Genomic DNA, 20,229 nt, shown 5'->3' with positions numbered 1-20,229 from the left:
CTTCTTTGCACGTGTAGACTGTGTGGTCTTCACAACTTTTTATTTTACTTTTCTGTAATCCAATTTTCATAGATTTAGACTTAAAAATATTTTGATGTAATAGAATATTTTTATAATAGTTTTCATCCCTTGTTTCGCCCACTTATGAGTTGAATTTCCAAACATAATAGAACATACATTTTTTATAGATGAAGCTTTAAAAATTGGTTAGTAGTTATTCAGTAAGATACATTTTATAAGTGAAAAAAGAAAATCGCCCTCATAGGGGTAAATTTCCAGAAATGTTGAAGAGAAGTTTCTTTATTTCTGGCGAAGAAACCAAATACCAATTTTCGTTGATCTACCTTCGAAATTGCCTTAATAGAAACATATTGCCAAAAACATTTCACCATCTATTTCATTCCCTTAAGGTGGAATTTCGAAAAACCACTTCTTAAACGGCGCTTAAAGTGTAAGATCAACATGCTCTTCATATTTCATGTCTTTATCCCTAGTGGTTGGCACTGGGTGATGGTGAATCCGTCAGTCAGTCTGAACATTTCTTTATGTATAGGGAGATTACGTAATATTTATGAACAAATACGCTGTTGCAGAGACCTTAAGGATAAACAAATACCAAAATGCGATAGATAAACAAACTCTTGTTACACCATCCCTACATTACTAGTCTACGTGTGTGATGTCATAATGTATGTGTTAAAACGAGTGAGGCTGCTAGAAATAATGACGTCACCGACGAGTTGCCTGTTTGCTAAGCAATACTTCAAGGGCCAACGCCTGTCATCGAACACATTGCTCCAGGCTTGCTACCCCAGATATTTACAATATTTCAACTATATGTGTGTAATCGTGCCCGTTACGATTGACCTCGTTGCTACCAGAAAAGACACTAATACAGAAGGAGGCATTGATGTAAAGCCATCCTGCCCACCGATATATTTTGGTCCCGACACACCTTCGAAAATATGTCGGCGGCTTTGCCACCCCTGCTTCCTTACTCTTTGTACCAACAAGAAAAAAGCTTCGCCGGCCATTCTGTTTTTAATACTAACTAAACTGTGTGAGCGACATCAACCTAGGTCAGGTAGTGCTCCTAAACAGATTAAAAAGGAAGACAATTAACCTACTGTAACACAGTATTTTAAATAAATAAACCAGTCGTTATTTGTGTGTGACATCGTTATAAAACTCGTAAATAATTACAGAAAAATCTCAGGTATAAACTTGTCCGAAGCACCCACAAGAGAGATAAGACCCATATCACAACAAAAATAAACTATTTGTACATGACAATCGTGTACTCTCTGAGGACCGAGCACCTTCTCCGCTCCGTGATAAATGCTGCCGTAGAGATATGCAGCGCCGGTGTGCCGTCTGTCGATAAGCCATCACGGCACACAGTGCTCACAAAATCTCCTGTACAGCGAGCTTCCAGCTACCTATCTCAGAAGACGAATGGCTCATTACGAACCGTTTAGCTGGCGAAATATTTCCGTATAGACAACACATGCACATTGACTGTGGGAAAAAAGATACTATACATACCTGGTAAATACAAAGTAATCGCCATCTCTTCTCAATTCCTGCCGCCTCAAGGACAATGAATATTCCTGTGGCCACAAGGTGCGTTCACCGTCACGGTCACATATATATATATATATATATATATATATATATATATATATATATATATATATATATGGAATGACCAAGATCTATGTCACATGTATATGTTAATGCTCTGTCGCTACCAGTACACCTTCCTAAGCAATCGATGGTATTCAGATCGCAGCCACCGTGCTCTCATCGACTGCCTGTTAGTGCTGGCCACGATGGAACGGTAACTCACAGAAGAATCTCCAATCCACATTCTATACGCTCTCTGTGCACGCCAAACGGTTAGACTTGCTAGTAACGCTCGCACTTACCTACTGTCATACTTCACTCATAGGGGGAAGGTGAGGACGCTATAAGGCGAAACTGACGAAATATTACTGCGGTAAAACTGTATCAAACACACTCTAATATTATTTGTATCATCTCTCTCCAGTTCTCGGAAAACCATGCGAAGAGGTCTGAAAACGTTTATTTCCTCGGTGGTTATGTCGCTGGATGTAAACTTTAGGTTATGTTGCAGTTTGTAAGGCCGCTGGTTCTTGGTTGCAATTTCATAGCAGGAAAAAACATCTGTTGGCTGTGGAAATTTGAAAATACTGGTTCAAATGGCTCTGAGCACTATGGGACTTAACATCTGAGGTCATCAGTCCCCTAGAACTTATAACTACTTAAACAGAACGAAATCACACACATCCATGCCCGAGGCAGGATTCGAACCTGTGACCGTAGCGGTCGTGCGGTTCCAGACTGAAACGCTTAGAACCGCTCTGCCACTGCGGCCGGCTGAAAATATTGTAATACATTCCTTAGACACTAATGGCTAACATTGTTGACGGCTTTCTGTAAATCAGTCTCCTAATACTAGACTTGTTACCAATAAGCCTCATCAACACGCAAGTATTATGGCGATGCTTCGTGATCGCAGTAAAGAAAGTGCTGTTCTTTTCTCAGAAATTTATAGAATTGACATTCACAGCTGACTAGACACATTGTACAAAGTAAAAGACACTAATCTTTCGATCTGTTTTGGGAGTGGCGGAAGGTAAGATACGGTGGATACAGAGTATATGTGTTCTAATAACGTAAGGAATCTGTAAGACGCATGCAGATTTAGTGACCACCAGTCTCTTTCACCGTTCAGTCTTATAGCTGGAGGACATACACAAATGTGAAACATGGCCTTGCTACCCGTCTCCAAAATCTCGATCCAGGTTAGCAAGTGGCAGAACGTAACTTCCACCTGACACCATGCAGTGATTTGCGGAGCATGTGTGTTGTAAAAATGTAGGAATCATGATCAAGGGACCACAGCGACCAAGACTTAAGGACCAACATGAAATAACAAAAGAATCGGCAATAAGGTTGCGCTAGCATTCATTTGATACTAGTTCAGAAATATACATTAGTAAATACTGGACTGGCTTCCCATCCCAACAACAAAATGGGTTTCCATCAAAGAACGATGACACAGGTCCTATGATAATTATAACCCACATCTATTAATCCAACATTGTGAGCGTTTGAAACCATCGAGAAAATACCGTTTCGTTTACGTTACACAACACCAAAATCAGAAACCTGTTGCGTAAGTGATAAATAACTACAGATTACATCGAATACGAGAAGTAAATGTTGGTATTTTGCGACTGTATAATCACATTGCTGCTACATATTGTTCTAGGTAGTCCAATTTGAATGACAGACAGTTTCACATTGCATCAAGAAAAGTACATTTGGGTGATTAAATAATGCACAGCTACAACACATCTCTGCAGCTTAGCTGCCAAGAACCAAATGCCAGCAGCAGTGACGAAGGCGTGAGGAAGATGTAGATTATCGCTATCGAACTTGTAGTCATTTCGGTATAATCACAGAAGAATATGGACAGAGCCTCGACAAACAGCAGCATATAAGTGAAAACATCTGGGAAGATGGTGCTTTTGCCAGACATAGTAATTATAAATAATAAAAACAAGTTTCCCAATTTTGGCTCTATAGCTAGTATCCGTCCAAAATGACAGCTATGAAGTGGATAGCTGAGAAGCCTGCCACTACCTTCGAACACTAACAAATGCTCTCTTATTACTGCGTTCTTCTAATACATGGAAATCCCATACTGATTTAGAAACGTTTCTTGCTTATAGAAAATATACAACTATGAGAATGCTAACCCAATTACAATATTTTGAGTATGCTGTGATGTGTGTACCCCCACGGCCCCGATGTCTATAAAAATGCAAGGTAACACTGCCAAGAGAACAGTACTTCTCAACCCCGACAACTTGTATGGATCATCGTGGTAACTGCAGCCTTGCATGGAGTGTTGTCACAATATACGGATGACTGCCATATCCATTTAAGTAGAAATAAGGTGTGTAGTCTGAGTTTCTCCTGGCATATACGATATTCAAATAACTTCGGGAATGCAGTCGGATGGCATCATCGACAATTGCCGGTATTTCGACAGGAACACACCCAGCCATTTTCAAAGCCTTGAAAATGTCAGGATGTGCTCCTATTGAAGTATCGGCAGTTGTCGACGAGATGCAGATAGGACCGCGACCAGACAGACTTCTCCTAACAACTCTGTTAGGCGTCAAGATTGTGTATATATGCTCCAAGGTTTGGTCAGCTGCATGGACAGTTGATACGCCCTGTTGGAAGTTACTGTAGGTCTTTTCCCCAACGGTTAACGGTTCCACAAATGGTTTCAAAATGTTGACAATCGCGGAAGTCAGCATTTGATGAAAGAAGATGGGACCAATAATGCGGTGTGCAGACACTACACACCTAATCCCAATCTTCTGGCGTTTCATGAGAGTTTTGAGGATTTTCCAGTGGCCAGAACCTGTGATCTTGTGAGATGACATAGCCACTAAGGTAAAATCATATTTCAGCAGACATAAAGAACAAATCCATGTCCAAACCATTCATTGTTATCTCAGTGAACAGGTACTCACAAAATTGGAGGCGCTGAAGAGCAGCTCCTGATTTTAACGGACAAACAAGTGAACAACAGACACTCGATAGGGGTGCATTTGCAGGCCCATGGGAAGTATTCGTCCGTATGATTGACGTAATATGCCAGTCGCTTGAGACAGGCGTCAGGTTGATTTGGCAGTTCTTTGCAGCGCTTTCTGGTGAACTGAAGCCACATTTTCTAGAGTACGATCACGTTTGGCAGTGTTTTTGACTTGTTCTAAGCAGATCTGTGCGACGCCATTTTCAGACCAAGCGTTGCGTGGCACCTCTTTGCTGGAACTTTGACAACATTAAACTTCTCATCAAACAACTGACCACAGCGTTTCCACGACTCTGTTGTCACGCATCTTACCACAACGAACACCCGCCGATCCACTGTGAGTACCATCGTCCCGTTTGCACTGCTCCACTCACCCAGACACAGCCCGCACCACGACCTGGACAGGTGAGGGTCATGTGGTGTGCACATCACAGGGTGTAATTATATGCATACACTCGCGTCCAATAGTACCCACTCGTACAGGGCACTTTTACATGCACCACCGAGTACAAGCTTATATTGTAACGAGTTATTTAACAGCAAATACGCTGTTGCGTACACTTCAAATGACAAGAAAATATTGCAGAGTGATTTACAAACAAGTTATCCAATATTTAACTACGATGACGCTATTGCAGAGAGTTAACAAATATCAGAACAGATAATCAAAGCAAATTTCTGCTCCATTATACTTACATTACTAGTGTTGGTGTGTGAGGTCATAATTTGCACTACGGGTTTTAAAATTGCTACACCATGAAACTGACGTGCTACAGACGCGTAATTTAACCGACAGGAAGAAGATGCTGGGATATGCAAATGATTAGCTTTTCAGAGCATCCACACAAGGTTGACGCCGGTGGCGACACCTACAACGTGCTGACATGAAGAAAGTTTCCAACCGCTTTCTCATACACAAACAGCAGCTGACCGGCGATGCCTGGTGAAACGTTGTTGTGATGCCACGAGTAAGGAGGAGAAATGCGTACCATCACGTTTCCGACTTTGATAAAGGTCGGATTGTAGCCTATCGCGATTGCGGTTTATCGTATCACGTCATTGCTGCTCGCGTAGGTCGAGATCCAATGAGTGTTAGCAGAATATATCCGGGTGACTGCGGGCAATCAGCTAGTTTAGAGTAAAAAGCACACCGGAAAATCGAAATAAGTCGGTTCGTATAAGAGGTTGTGTCAGCTAACAAGCGGAGTGGTGTGTCTGATGTGCTACAGGGACGACATCTTTAACTGGATTATAAATCGAGTGAATTGCTACGAGTAGAAGAAAGGCTGATATAAAGAACCAAATAAAGATTAAAAATTATGCATTTTAAGACGTAATTTTTGATGTTAGAAAAGCCCTGCCGGTCTGAAAATATGCGATCACTTTTACCAGTGGAATTTCAACATGTTCGTCTCTGAACATTTCTCCAGCTTGGAATATGACTCCCTGCGTGATGTTGGACATTCACAATTTCAAACCTCATTATGGTTCGTTTTTAGTAGGCGCATATATCGACAGCCTTTTTTTTTTTTGTAGAGGAAACGTTAGACAGTAACGTAAATGAGACAAACTTCCAGTATTACTGGAAATGTAGTTTGAAAATTTTGTTTGGAAATATGAAGGATCTTCAAGGATATGCTTGGCACTGAACAATATCCTGCAGGCTTTTCAAAAAATGGTTCAAATGGCTCTGAGCACTATGGGACTTAACAGCTGTGGTCATCAGTCCCCTAGAACTTAGAACTACTTAAACCTAACTAACCTAAGGACATCACACACATCCATGCCCGAGGCAGGATTCGAACCTGCGACCGTAGCAGTCACACGGTTCCGGACTGCGCGCCTAGAACCGCGAGACCACCGCGGCCGGCAGCAGGCTGTTGTATTTAGTTTTGTTTTATGAATAAACTGAGTCATATCTAATACTGATTTATGTGAAGGTATATTTTTCTCGTATTGAAGTGAATTGCAGACAAAACCGATTTTCTTAAAAGTGTTCTTGTTTAAGAATAGCGGTCAGGAAATTACAATTTCTTTTTCTCAGTACTTACGAGCTATAAACTAACAATATTGATTTGCAGCGAGTATTTGTTATTTAAATAAAACCAGGCAGCTTTCAAGTACTTTCACTACGTTCGCTTGCAGAAGTACACATCGCGGTATATTTAATTACATTTGTTAACACTTTATTTGATTGAAATTGCCATTTTATTGTTTCTGACAAATGTTTTTTATTCCAGTCTTTGATAACAATATTAAGTCCTTCGACGATGACCAGCTTCAGTCAGTAATGACCATCTTCAGGTCTTTTCTACAACGTGTCCTAATGTGATTTAGTTCTGATGCACCACATTGCAGAAATGTCTTTTATTAATTTCGCAGTACTAGAAAATAAGAATAAATTTCCGTATTCTGATAATGTATGTATTTTATCAGGCTAAATTGGACTCAAGTTGCTGGACAGCTTGCGAAGAAGTGTCTGAAATTGTCGACATTTCAAAACATTAAAAGTGACAAAGCTAATAAATTTCCAAAATGTGTTGTACCACCAGGAACAATCACTTGTAACATTAAGTGAAAGTAATTTTGAATAGCGTAACAGGCAGAAAATTATAACTACAGTCTGCTCTGCTTATTTATTTTAAGCATTTTAACGTTATACGTACCCCTTGTTAGTACGTTTGCAGTTGGTAGGTAACTAGGGACAGTTGAAATACATTTAATCTCATTACTGTGGTCAAAAATGACAAGGATCAACAATGACGTCGACAGATCATTAATTAATCTACCGTAAGTTGAAGTATTTTGGGCAGTAGATGTAGTCGAGATGATCTTAGCAATAATCTGCAAATTATGAGAACTCCGGTCAGTACTAGACATACAGACATTTACTCGGCGGTAGTACAGAATTATGCCACATAGTACACAGAGTAAGCGTATTCGGAATGTTTAGACAAGTTTGATTGTCGATTGACAAGGATTTATTAGGAGGAGAAATGGTTGAAACCTGAATACGCCATGTTGACATTAAGAGCCAGTTACCGGTTACTTTCGTGTACGTGAGAACGGAAATTGATCTATGTTTATGGAGGTCAGAATGACATCGGATCGCCACCACAGGCAATTTAACGATAATTTCGTGAGCGGTCATCCCCGGTACAAAGTTAATTAACTTGCAGCCAGCAGAGGGCTGTGTGATGGATATTAGATAGCCTTTACCGCACGCATTTCAAAAATTGTGACACAGGATGCAGTAGGTCGCAAAGGATGAGCAGATCACCTCCGCAACATGGTCTATGACAAGACGGGCTCACGTGGTACTGCGGTGTCTTCAGTACCAATGCTGCCGCTGGCGATGGAACAGCGTGTTTTACAATGTACATTTACCGCAAAATATTGGAAAACTCATTATGTAAGAAAAAAGATGTATTATTTGTTCATTGTTACGCAAAACCACTGCAAAATTTCAAACAACGGTTGCTGTTTAAAGAAATAATGGTTAAAGGAGTTGCCTAATAGTAGTGTCGATGATAGCAATAATGTTGCTGATTGGCGAAAGTTGCAAAGGACATGGGGAGCAAGCAGAACAAAAGGACAGAACACACTAATACCGTATATTGTCACCTCTAGTCTTGATAAGGACCACAGTTCGACTACGACGAAGTCCACAAGTTCCGTCAGGTTTGCTATACATAGCTGAAGCCGTTCGTTGATGATTAGATCCCTCAGCGCTACCAGATTTTACGTAGTGTTATTGCTACGTTTCATCCGCTGCTCGAAACAAATCCCAGGCATCTACACTGAGATTCAGATCAAGTTGTTCGACTAGCCGTTGTTGTTTGATAGTGAGTGTTCTTCAAACCAGGAACAGTTAAATGCGGCCCTGTAAAACCGTTTGTTATCATCTTGTAAGACAGGAGTCTCCATGGTGTACTCGTCATGTGAAGATGTAGATGAATGGGCGATACCTGGTCACCAAGCAACTTACGCATACATGGTCCAGTCACTGTAATGGGGCCACCACCTACAGTTGACGTCAACATGCAACGACTACGTAGACAGCAGGTTGCAGGACAAGTAGTGGAGTGCATATAAAGCGTGTCGTGGAGGCAGGGGGGACACAGAAACAGTGCAGTCGTTGTCGTAATGCGAAAAGGAAGCGATTTATGTGGCACCCAAAGTGCTTTTGGGACAAGGGTGGAAGCATTTCTTGAACGGCTAACTTTCTAAGCTATTCGCTTACCGAAGAGGTTAAATTTTACAGTGCATGGCAAAGTGGTGCCATCTAAAACTGGAGCCGATGGAACTGTGGTGAACTTCGGATCGTAGAAGACAGGGGTGAAAATCGGGGGCGGAGATGAGCAACTGACCGCCCAGGTGTACCAAGAGACTACCAACAAGGTATCCTCAACGACCGTGCGAACGTTGCTGTGTCTGGGCGTCCACAGGTGGCGCCTGTTTGGTGCACCCATACTGACTGCTGCTCATAGGTGATGGAGGCTGGAATTTGAACACCAATCCGCAACTGGACGCCACTGATTGGCTACAGTTTGTCTTTTCCGATGAATCACTTTTTATGTACCACCGGAGTGATGGCAATTAGCGTGAGACATCTAACAGAAAATATCCTGCATGTGTTATGGTCTGGGGAATGTTTTCGTGGCATTTCATGGGTGATCTCATTTTGGAAGGCACAATGGATAAACGTACATATGAATCTATCGTTGGCGACCATGTCCACCCCTAAATGCAATTTGTTTTTCGTCAGCACAATGGCATCTACCAGCAGGACAATGCAATGCGTCACACAGCTCGCAGTGTACGTGTGTGGCTCGAAGTGTACCAGGATGAATTTACCGTACTCCTCTCGTCACCAAACGTCCAAGATTAAAACCCAATCGAGAATCTGTGGTGCCACCTCGATTGGGCTGTACGCACCATGGACCATCAACCGAGTAGCCTAGCGCAGCCGGCCACAGCACTGGAGTCGGAATGAGTTCACATACCTGTAGATACTCTCCAGAACCTCAGTGATACTCTTTCTGTACGCCTCTCACCCGTCCGTGCTGCGGAATGTGGTTATTCAGGCATGTGACCGATTGTCACATTAATGTGAATGGGCAGTGTACATCCCGGTCAAAGTCCTAAATAAATGGGCCGAAGTATTTGTGTTGTCAGTATCACCAAAACATCCCAGAACCACCTGTAGCCTCAACTACACCCCAAAATATTCCAGGCTAAACACTGCACTGGGAGTGCGGTACAAGTGACGGCTTTCATTTGTTGAAAAGTGGTGAAGTCGCTAGTCGTCAGACCACACAGCTCGTCTCCAGCCAGATAGTGTCGAGTTTGACGGTATTTTGCAAGTTGAAAACGTGCACCTTTAAGTGCAGCTGAGAGGAATAACCTTACACGTGATATCCTACTCCATATGAAAACTGCATGGAGTGTTCCGTATGCAGTGTTAGATCTGAAACTCTAAGAAATGGACCTACATTCACTGACAGCAGCTGTTTCACTTGAGTTCCAAACCAACTGTTATTGACAAGTCGCGATACTCCTGTTTGGTCACTGTCCCTATCTGTCTTAAGACAACAACTGTTCTTATGCTGTGTTAGGTAGCTGTATGTGGAACATCATTCATTGTAGAAACATTGGGCAGTGCGCGTAGATACACGTACAAATCATGGAAATTCGCTCATGGTGTGGTCATGGGAGCGTCCAAACAGTGTAGCCCTTTTCTGCCATTCTGTCACGTCTGCACGTGGCGCCGTGGCGTTGCACTCCTTCGATACACTCGCCTGTCACATACACATTAGTTTAGTGCTGGAAGGTCGTATGACCGCTTGTACCAGTACAGCTCCACCTAGAGCTCTCCAAGGCTCTTTTAAGGGGTCTCTAACATTTCATCTGATGATCTGAGCTTTTTGTGAGGGAATCTTAGAAAAGGATCAGGCGGAGCCACAACTTTTCGCAAGTTTCGGTTCCATTCACAGATGAAACCTTTGAAAAATGAAGGAGGCCACGATGGTGAATTGAAAATATGCTAGCTGATGCTATAAAGAGCTGTACCAGAATGTAACCTTGGTGCACACCAAATCAAACAGCTTTCACTACTATATCTGTTACGCAGTGGAAATCTGTAACGCAAAAAAGAATCTATTTGGTAGTTACTAAACACTTCCTGAGCTGACACCTTTACATAATTAATGAATTCATTGATTAGGCTCCCCCAAAAATATGATTGAGGGCAGAGTAGTAAATGCGGTTCCTTTGTTCCTGAAATGATAGTTGATTTCAGTACAGCCATGAGAATTATTAACTAAACACATGCAAATCAAATGATATAGAAATCACAGGCATATAAGTACACAAAAAAATACAGTTAGTATCTAAGAATGATCACTTAATGGGACCCTAAGAAGTGGCTATGGTTTCTTCTCATCCATTGTGAGAAAGATGATAGTTCCTAACTGAATTAAGTTTCACTGTTGCAGAACAAAGCTTGAATACCAAAGCAATTAAATGGAGTTCACATGCAAGTACGGGATGGTGTGGCCACAATGTGAAGGCGTCAGGATAATTCGTCTGTCTACTGTCCCGGAGCTACTAATACATTCATTACCAGTCACAGATCTCGGCGCGTTTTGTAATAAAACTGGTTATGGTGAGATAAATGTACTAACTGATCTTGGATCGAATGTAATGACCGATTCAAAATTGAAGCAAAACGCAGAAATCCACTACCGCATTCCTATGCGAAAATGTATAAGCGTCAACATATATAAACCTTTCATGTAATTAAGTTGATGATTATGGATTTTTTAAAAAGAAAAACAATTACTTGTATTTCATTTATGAAATGTATGTTCCAAAGATGATTTTGCACAAATAGATCAATTCTCTTTGCTGCGTGTTTTAGTGGTATACTGTCGATAAAAGGTATATCTTTAAAGCCTTGGCTCTGAGCACTATGGGACTTAATATCTGAGGTCATCAGTCCCCTAGAACTTAGAACTACTTAAACCTAACTAACCTAAGGACATCACACACATCCATGCCCGAGGCAGGATTCGAACCTGCGAGCGTAGCGGTCGCGCGGTTCCAGACTGAAGCGCCTAGAACCACTCGGCCACTCTGGCCGGCTATCTTTAAAGGTTATTACCCACAGCCGGCCTATTCAGATGCCGTTGTTTCTTCATGTTCGATAAAACAGGATTCCAAGTTTTAATTGGCGGGTACTAATTGCCACAGTTTATGATATTGCCTGTTAGTCTGATTTCGACAGGTGCGTTTCAAAAAATTCCATTAGTGCGAGTGGTTTGCAACCACTTGTGTCCCATTGGATAGCAGATTTGTCAGGTTGTAATAATCGCTTATGGCGATGATGCTAAATACACCCGTCATTCACGGTAAGAATAGTGTGACCAATATATATTTTACCGCATTCATATGGTATTTTGTAAACATCAGACTTCCTCAAACCTAAGTCGTGCTAGAGCCCAGAAGTGCTCTAATCTTAGCTGGCGGGCGGAATACACTTCTGTTTTCATGTTCCTTCAAAACCCTACGTATCTTGGCAGACATGACCGCAGCATATGAAAGAAAAGCCGCAGAACTAAAAGTGTCTTCAGCTTGTTCAGGTAGCGGTCAAAACTGAAAAGCATATCGAATCTGTCTGTCCATTACTAAACACGTCCTTAAGAAGTTGTCGTAAATTCTCAGCATCGGAGATAGCATGTGCTCTTTTGACAAAGGTCCGTAGCACTCCTGTACTTTGAAACGGTGGATGACAATTGGTAGCATGTAAATACCTGCCAGCATGTATCGATTTCATATAAGCTCTGTGTCCAAGAGTTACGTCATCGTTTCCGTCACTAATTTGATGTTACGATGAAGACAATAGAAATGGACTAGTAACCGGTCCAAAGGCCATGTGGACAAACAGGAACATATCGTCATCATACCTTAAAAAACAATTAGGCTTCAAAAAATATATTTTCAGGGCCATATCCTCAACGTCCTCCATAAAAACATTAGCTACCATGGAGGATAAAGGAATTCTCATACCCAAACCGTCAGCCTGTTCAAAATATTTGTTATTGGATAGTAAATAATTGGACGTCATTACATGATGGCAGAGCTTCGTCATTTCCGTATCTAGTTTTTCACTGATGAAAATCAGTGACTCTTCAAGAGACACCCGAGTAGTAGAAAGAGACACCACTTAGAAACTGGCAAGTAAATCAGAGGGACCAAGACAAAGCAATTTTATACTATGAATAAAATCCATGGAAATGAAAATATGATGTTAACATTACCCACATGAGGGGTGACTACCGTTGCTATTTTACCAATGTGTAAATCGGCGCACCTAAATTACTAATAATAGGGCTCAACGGCACCCCATCTTCATGGACCTTCGGAAATCTGTATAATCTACGCGGAATGGTGGCACCAATACGAAGTTTTTAATGGTGTCCTCAGGTAATGAACTCTTCTTCGCAAGTGAAGTCGTTGTCCGTTTTATGCAATCCATGTGATCCTTCTGTAATATACGGTACGACGGGTCCTTAAGTAAAACATACATTTTATTCACACAATCGGCCTTGGAGGTTAAAAGCGTAGAGTTGAATTTGTCTGCTATGAACTTAATAATTCCGGGTCCTCTACAATAGACCGAAAAGCTGCCCGTTCATCCGAGGAAATGTTACTCTGTGGAGGCGTAGCGCGACGCAAAAGGTGATGAAACTCTTGTGGGATGGTTCCCTCCAATTTCCCGGATGACAAGACACTGCTTGTTCAACAGAAGAAATGAATTCTATGGTGGAACACTTTTAGGCGTGGGTGAAAATTTCAAACCTTCCTCCAGCACCGAAACCGTGACATCATCCAGATCTTTCCTTGTGAGATTTGTCACAATCCGTGGGCAAATATCATTTCCGGCTATCAATGGTTGACGACCAAGACGTTAAAAGTTAGAGAACTGCCTATTAGCGGCACTACTACGCACCCGGTGTGATAATGCCTCGGAAGAAAATTCGATCCACTTCAAAGACATTGTAGACAGCAGTAATAAAAACTCTACGTTAACATAAAATAAATCTTGGGTATAATATACAATCGTCTGCGAGTAAAACGGATGCGTTCTCTAAGACAAAACTAGCCCATCTGTTAATACTATTGATCGTTCTCGTATTAATGTCAGGACAGATCTTGCAAATTTTGGTGTAGTACATTCGTTGTGGCATCTCAGTAGAAAGGCGAGGGCACTCTGCCGGTTCCCTTTCTTCTTACTAAGTTCATCGAATTTACTGCTGAGTTGAACCATCTCCCCCACTTCTGACCTGATGATGCGGCCAGGTGGACCGCGGAAATATTGTCTACTGATGACAGTTGGATCCGGCTGAAGGCCCGACAAAAATCTGATCTGTTTTATTGGCTGATTGCATTATTCCAGTGTCCTAATAAGGCACCAAATTCTGTCAGGTTTCTTCCTCACGGCTGAGGCCTTTGTGAACTGAGTCCTTTGTGATCATTTTTTCCCACGCCCCCGCAGTCTTTCACAGACTCAGGTATTTGTATGAGCTAACCTATTCCAGTTGTAAATTTATATACCACTGTGTATACACGTGATAAATGATAAATACTCAAAAACGTTGTACCTGTTTCTTCTAATGATACTTTAAATGAGAATATCAGATAAAGATGTTTTCATTATGTTCTTCAAAGCATTTTTAGAATTCTTAGCGCCTTCTTACTTTCTGTGCAAGTAGTCACATTCCTGTTTCACACATTTTCGGCCTCTTGTGTGGGCGCGCGGTACATGGTTCACACTCTACACGGTTTTCCGCTTTCCGCAGAGTCGCTAAAACGCGTGTCGTCGTTCCGGGTCAGATGCCGAGTTATTAATGCGCCATTAGCGTGGATGTCGGAGCGGGTCGCAGTTCAGGCCGATGTAACGGTCGCTCTGGGGTAGGATTGTGGCCGTGATTCCGGCCTTCGGGATCCAGCGTCTCTCGAGGCGTCAGTGTGTCACACGCCGGTGAGACAGAGCGACACCGAACAGTGGGCTGATCCAGTAACGCTGTAGGACATTAGAGTTGCAAACCACGAAGATGTCATGCAAAAAAAACGTCAGGTTGTCTCAAAGTTACTACACGCTAGGATACGCAGTGATTACAATAGCACGTCTGTGGGCAACTGTCTGCTGAATGTCTGTAACGACATCCATGCGCCCGTCACATGTCCCTCATGCATGAAGCCACCAGCCATGCCATCCTTATCAATGTCATCCCCCTTATCCCCATCGTCATGTGGCAGGTCACACATCACCGCCCCTCACACACCTACTCCACCCAATCCCCTCTCTAGCCATCACAATGTAGTATTAAAATAAGGCACTGGATCACAAAGTAGCTTTCAAACTGATTAAGATTTGCTTCACTGGCGTAAAAATGGCGTCATGTACAAAGAAATACAGTGTTTCCACGTCTAAAAATAGGTGATCTTCAGCTGAATTTTGTCAAATGGCGTCATGCTCAAAGATACTAAGGTTCACTTGTACTTCATAAATATGATACTGTGTTCAAAGGTATTTGTTAGTACTGAAGAATTACCAAAAAATTCTAAATTTGGGTATTTGTGGTAAGGTCTTATGGGACCAAACTGCTGATGTCATCGGTCCCTAAGCTTACACACTACTTAAACTAACTTACGCTAAGGACAACACACACACCCATGTCCGAGGGAGGACTCGAACCCCCCACGGGGGAGCCGCACGAACCGTGTCAACACGCTACCCCGTGCGGCTCAAAAAATCGGTGTCACGTTGAAAGTATTTGTCGATAATGTGAATTTTCATGTCGAGAAGACACATAACATTCAATAAGAATGTTCCATATGTTACTTTCTTCACCGGTTCTGCGGAGACCCTCATTCCTTACCCTACCATTCCATCTACTTCTTTTGTAGCACCACATCTTGAAGCCCTTGATTCTGTTCTGTTCTGGTTTTCCCACAGTCCATATTTCACTACCGTACAACACTGTGCTTCATACGTACATTCTCAGAGATTTATTCCTCCAATCAGTACTTATGTTTAATACCAGAGCTAGCCTTCTTTACACCTCCTTCCTCCGTCCGTCAAGGGTTATTTTACTGAGAACATAGTAGAATTCGTTAACTTCACCATCACCAAATTTGATGTTTAGTTTCTCGCTGCTCTCATTTCTGCTGGTCCTCACTACTATGGTGCTTTCCCGGCTTATTCTGTATCCATAATCTGTACTAATTGGTCTGTTCAGTCCATGCAACAGATCCTGCAATTATTCTTCACTTTCACTGATGATTCCGGCCACGAAAGCAGAAAACAGCTGAGAGAGAGTGGGGTGCTGGTCCCACACCCCTCCGCATCCAGTGACGCCTCTAGGCAGAGGGTAACACGGCGATCGATCGGTAGCGTTCCGAGGTCTATTCAAACGGAAAGTTATTTTCCTTTGTTTCTTTCATTGAGAGTAGCAATGTCAACAGTGAGTCTTATCATTGGTATCCTTTCACCTTGAATTTCAATCCCACTCTTGAATCTCTCTTTTATGTTCGTTATTGCTTCTTCGACTTACAGATAGAACTATAGCGGCGAAACACTTCATATCTTTCAGACACCCTTTATAATCCGAGCACTTCGTTCTTTGTCATCCAGCCGGCCGTTGTGGCCAAGCGGTTAAAGGCGCTACAGTCTGGAACCGCGTGACCGCTACGGACGCAGGTTCGAATCCTGCCTCGGGCATGGATGTGTGTGATGTCCTTAGGTTAGTTAGGTTTAAGTAGTTCTAAGTTCTAGGGGACTGATGACCTTAGAAGTTAAGTCCCATAGTGCTCAGAGCCATTTGAACCATTTTTTTTGTCATCCAGTCTTATTGTTCCATCTCGGTTCTTGTACATATTGTGCATTACCCGTCTTTCCCTACAGCTTACTGCTATTTGTCTCAGAATTTCAAACTACTTGTCCCATTTTACATTGTCGAACGCTTGTTCTAGGTTGACAAATCCTAGGAGACTGTTTCTATTTTTCTTCGTTCTTGTTTCCGTTATCACCCGCAGCGTCAGAACTGCTGAATTGGCCCTTTTACCGTTCCTAAAGCGAAACTGATCGACATCTATCGGATCCTCAGTTTTCTTATCAGTTCTGTTACATATTATTCTTGTCATCAGTTTGGATGCATGAGCTGTTAAGTTGTTTGTGTGATCGTTTTCGCCGAATTGCGTGGATGATATTTTACCGAAAGTCTGATGGGACGTAGCCAGTTTAATCTATTCTAGTTTGTTGCCACTTCCCCCAATACGTTTAGAAATTCCGATGCAACATATCCATTCCTTCTGCCATATATGCAAGTTTTCCAGAGCTCTTTTAAATTCGCAGTAATACTGGAATCAATATATCTTCTATATGGACTCCAATTTCTTCTTCTATCACGTCACCGAGGCAGGTGGCGCAGTGGTTAGCACACTGGATTCGCATTCGGGAGGACGACGACTCAAACCGACCATTCTGACTTAGGTTTCCCGTGATTTCCCTAAGTCGCTTCAGGGAAATGTTGAGATTGTTCCTTTGAAAGGGCACGGTCGACTTCCTTCCCCATCCTCCCCTAATCTTACGGGACCGATGACTAGGCTGCGTGGTCCCTCCCCCGAGTCAACGAACCGACACATCACGCCATCAGCCAAGTCCCCCGCCTCCTGTACCCCTTCAGTGTTCCCTTTCTTATCCGCTCTCTCCCTCTGCGTTTAACAGTGGAATTTCTGCTGCACCGTCAATGTTCCGACCCTTGATATTAACTTCACCGAAAGTTGTTTCGTGTTCTCTACGCTGTTACAGTCCTTCCCATGACCATTTCCTTTTTATTCACAGTTTTCCGGCAGCCATTTCGCCTTGGATTCTCGAGAGTCTGGTAGTCACAACAACTAGTTCAATATGTGAGGCCTGATGGGGCTTTACAGTTTATAATAGGATACTGAATGCTGTTAGAGGTACATAAATGGGTTTTGGTTTTGGACTTAATGTCAGAAAGACTGTGGCTTTTTTATTCTTCTAAAATGTTTCTTGTCATCTGAATTAATGATAACGTGTGATGATTCTAGAGCCATTCGCTAGCTTCGTTAACAGTAAATAAAAGACTTCAGTAATAACGTCTATAGTTACTACTTTGAAACATGTACTGCTTTCAATAAGCATCTAAGTTATCTTCAGAAATGTCATCGTAAATATGTTAATGTGAGCAATACCTTATAATATAACTGTCGTGAGGAAGAACTTACTTCGTAACGTGACACTACGTCTGTGAAATTTGTCACTGCTTCACCTGAAAGTGTCCAACTGGTAGAGACTGATTTAATGGTTTTTACGATTAAATAAATTCACAGTCCAAGACGACCAAGATAACTTTAAAGCAGTATTTTATCTGAAACTTCCTGGCAGATTAAAACTGTGTGCCCGACCGAGACTCGAACTCGGGACCTTTGCCTTCCGCGGGCAAGTGCTCTACCATCTGAGCTACCGAAGCACGACTCACGCCCGGTACTCACAGCTTTACTTCTGCCAGTACCTCGTCTCCTACCTTCCAAACTTTACAGAAGCTCTCCTGCGAACCTTGCAGAACTAGCACTCCTGAAAGAAAGGATATTGCGGAGGCATGGCTTAGCCACAGCCTGGGGGATGTTTCCAGAATGATATTTTCACTCTGCAGCGGAGTGTGCGCTGATATGAAACTTCCTGGCAGATTAAAACTGTGTGACCGACCGAGACTCGAACTCGGGACCTTTGCCTTTCGCGGGAAAGTGCTCTACCATCTGAGCTACCGAAGCACGACTCACGCCCGGTACTCACAGCTTTACTTCTGCCAGTACCTCGTCTCCTACCTTCCAAACATTACAGAAGCTCTTCTGCGAACCTTGCAGAACTAGCACTCCTGAAAGAAAGGATATTGCGGAGACATGGCTTAGCCACAGCCTGGGGGATGTTTCCAGAATGAGATTTTCACTCTGCAGCGGAGTGTGCGCTGATATGAAACTTCCTGGCAGATTAAAACTGTGTGCCCGACCGAGACTCGAACTCGGGACCTTTGCCTTTCGCAGGCAAGTGCTCTACCATCTGAGCTACCGAAGCACGACTCACGCCCGGTACTCACAGCTTTACTTCTGCCATTACCTCGTCTCCTACCTTCCAAACATTACAGAAGCTCTCCTGCGAACCTTGCAGAACTAGCACTCCTGAAAGAAAGGATATTGCGGAGACATGGCTTAGCCACAGCCTGGGGGATGTTTCCAGAATGAGATTTTCACTCTGCAGCGGAGTGTGCGCTGATATGAAACTTCCTGGCAGATTAAAACTGTGTGACCGACCGAGACTCGAACTCGGGACCTTTGCCTTTCGCGGGCAAGTGCTCTACCATCTGAGCTACCGAAGCACGACTCACGCCCGGTACTCACAGCTTTACTTCTGCCAGTACCTCGTCTCCTACCTTCCAAACATTACAGAAGCTCTTCTGCGAACCTTGCAGAACTAGCACTCCTGAAAGAAAGGATATTGCGGAGACATGGCTTAGCCACAGCCTGGGGGATGTTTCCAGAATGAGATTTTCACTCTGCAGCGGAGTGTGCGCTGATATGAAACTTCCTGGCAGATTAAAACTGTGTGCCCGACCGAGACTCGAACTCGGGACCTTTGCCTTTCGCAGGCAAGTGCTCTACCATCTGAGCTACCGAAGCACGACTCACGCCCGGTACTCACAGCTTTACTTCTGCCATTACCTCGTCTCCTACCTTCCAAACTTTACAGAAGCTCTCCTGTGAACCTTGCAGAACTAGCACTCCTGAAAGAAAGGATATTGCGGAGACATGGCTTAGCCACAGCCTGGGGGATGTTTCCAGAATGAGATTTTCACTCTGCAGCGGAGTGTGCGCTGATATGAAACTTCCTGGCAGATTAAAACTGTGTGACCGACCGAGACTCGAACTCGGGACCTTTGCCTTTCGCGGGAAAGTGCTCTACCATCTGAGCTACCGAAGCACGACTCACGCCCGGTACTCACAGCTTTACTTCTGCCAGTACCTCGTCTCCTACCTTCCAAACATTACAGAAGCTCTTCTGCGAACCTTGCAGAACTAGCACTCCTGAAAGAAAGGATATTGCGGAGACATGGCTTAGCCACAGCCTGGGGGATGTTTCCAGAATGAGATTTTCACTCTGCAACGGAGTGTGCGCTGATATGAAACTTCCTGGCAGATTAAAACTGTGTGCCCGACTGAGACTCGAACTCCTTTCTTTCAGGAGTGCTAGTTCTGCAAGGTTCGCAGGAGAGCTTCTGTAAAGTTTGGAAGGTAGGAGACGAGGTACTGGCAGAAGTAAAGCTGTGAGTACCGGGCGTGAGTCGTGCTTCGGTAGCTCAGATGGTAGAGCACTTGCCCGCGAAAGGCAAAGGTCCCGAGTTCGAGTCTCGGTCGGTCACACAGTTTTAATCTGCCAGGAAGTTTCATATCAGCGCACACTCCGCTGCAGAGTGAAAATCTCATTCTAGTATTTTATCTCTGTA

Source organism: Schistocerca serialis, chromosome 8 (assembly GCF_023864345.2).
Source record: "Schistocerca serialis cubense isolate TAMUIC-IGC-003099 chromosome 8, iqSchSeri2.2, whole genome shotgun sequence".
NCBI lineage: Eukaryota > Metazoa > Arthropoda > Insecta > Orthoptera > Acrididae > Schistocerca > Schistocerca serialis.
This window is presented reverse-complemented; position numbering follows the sequence as displayed.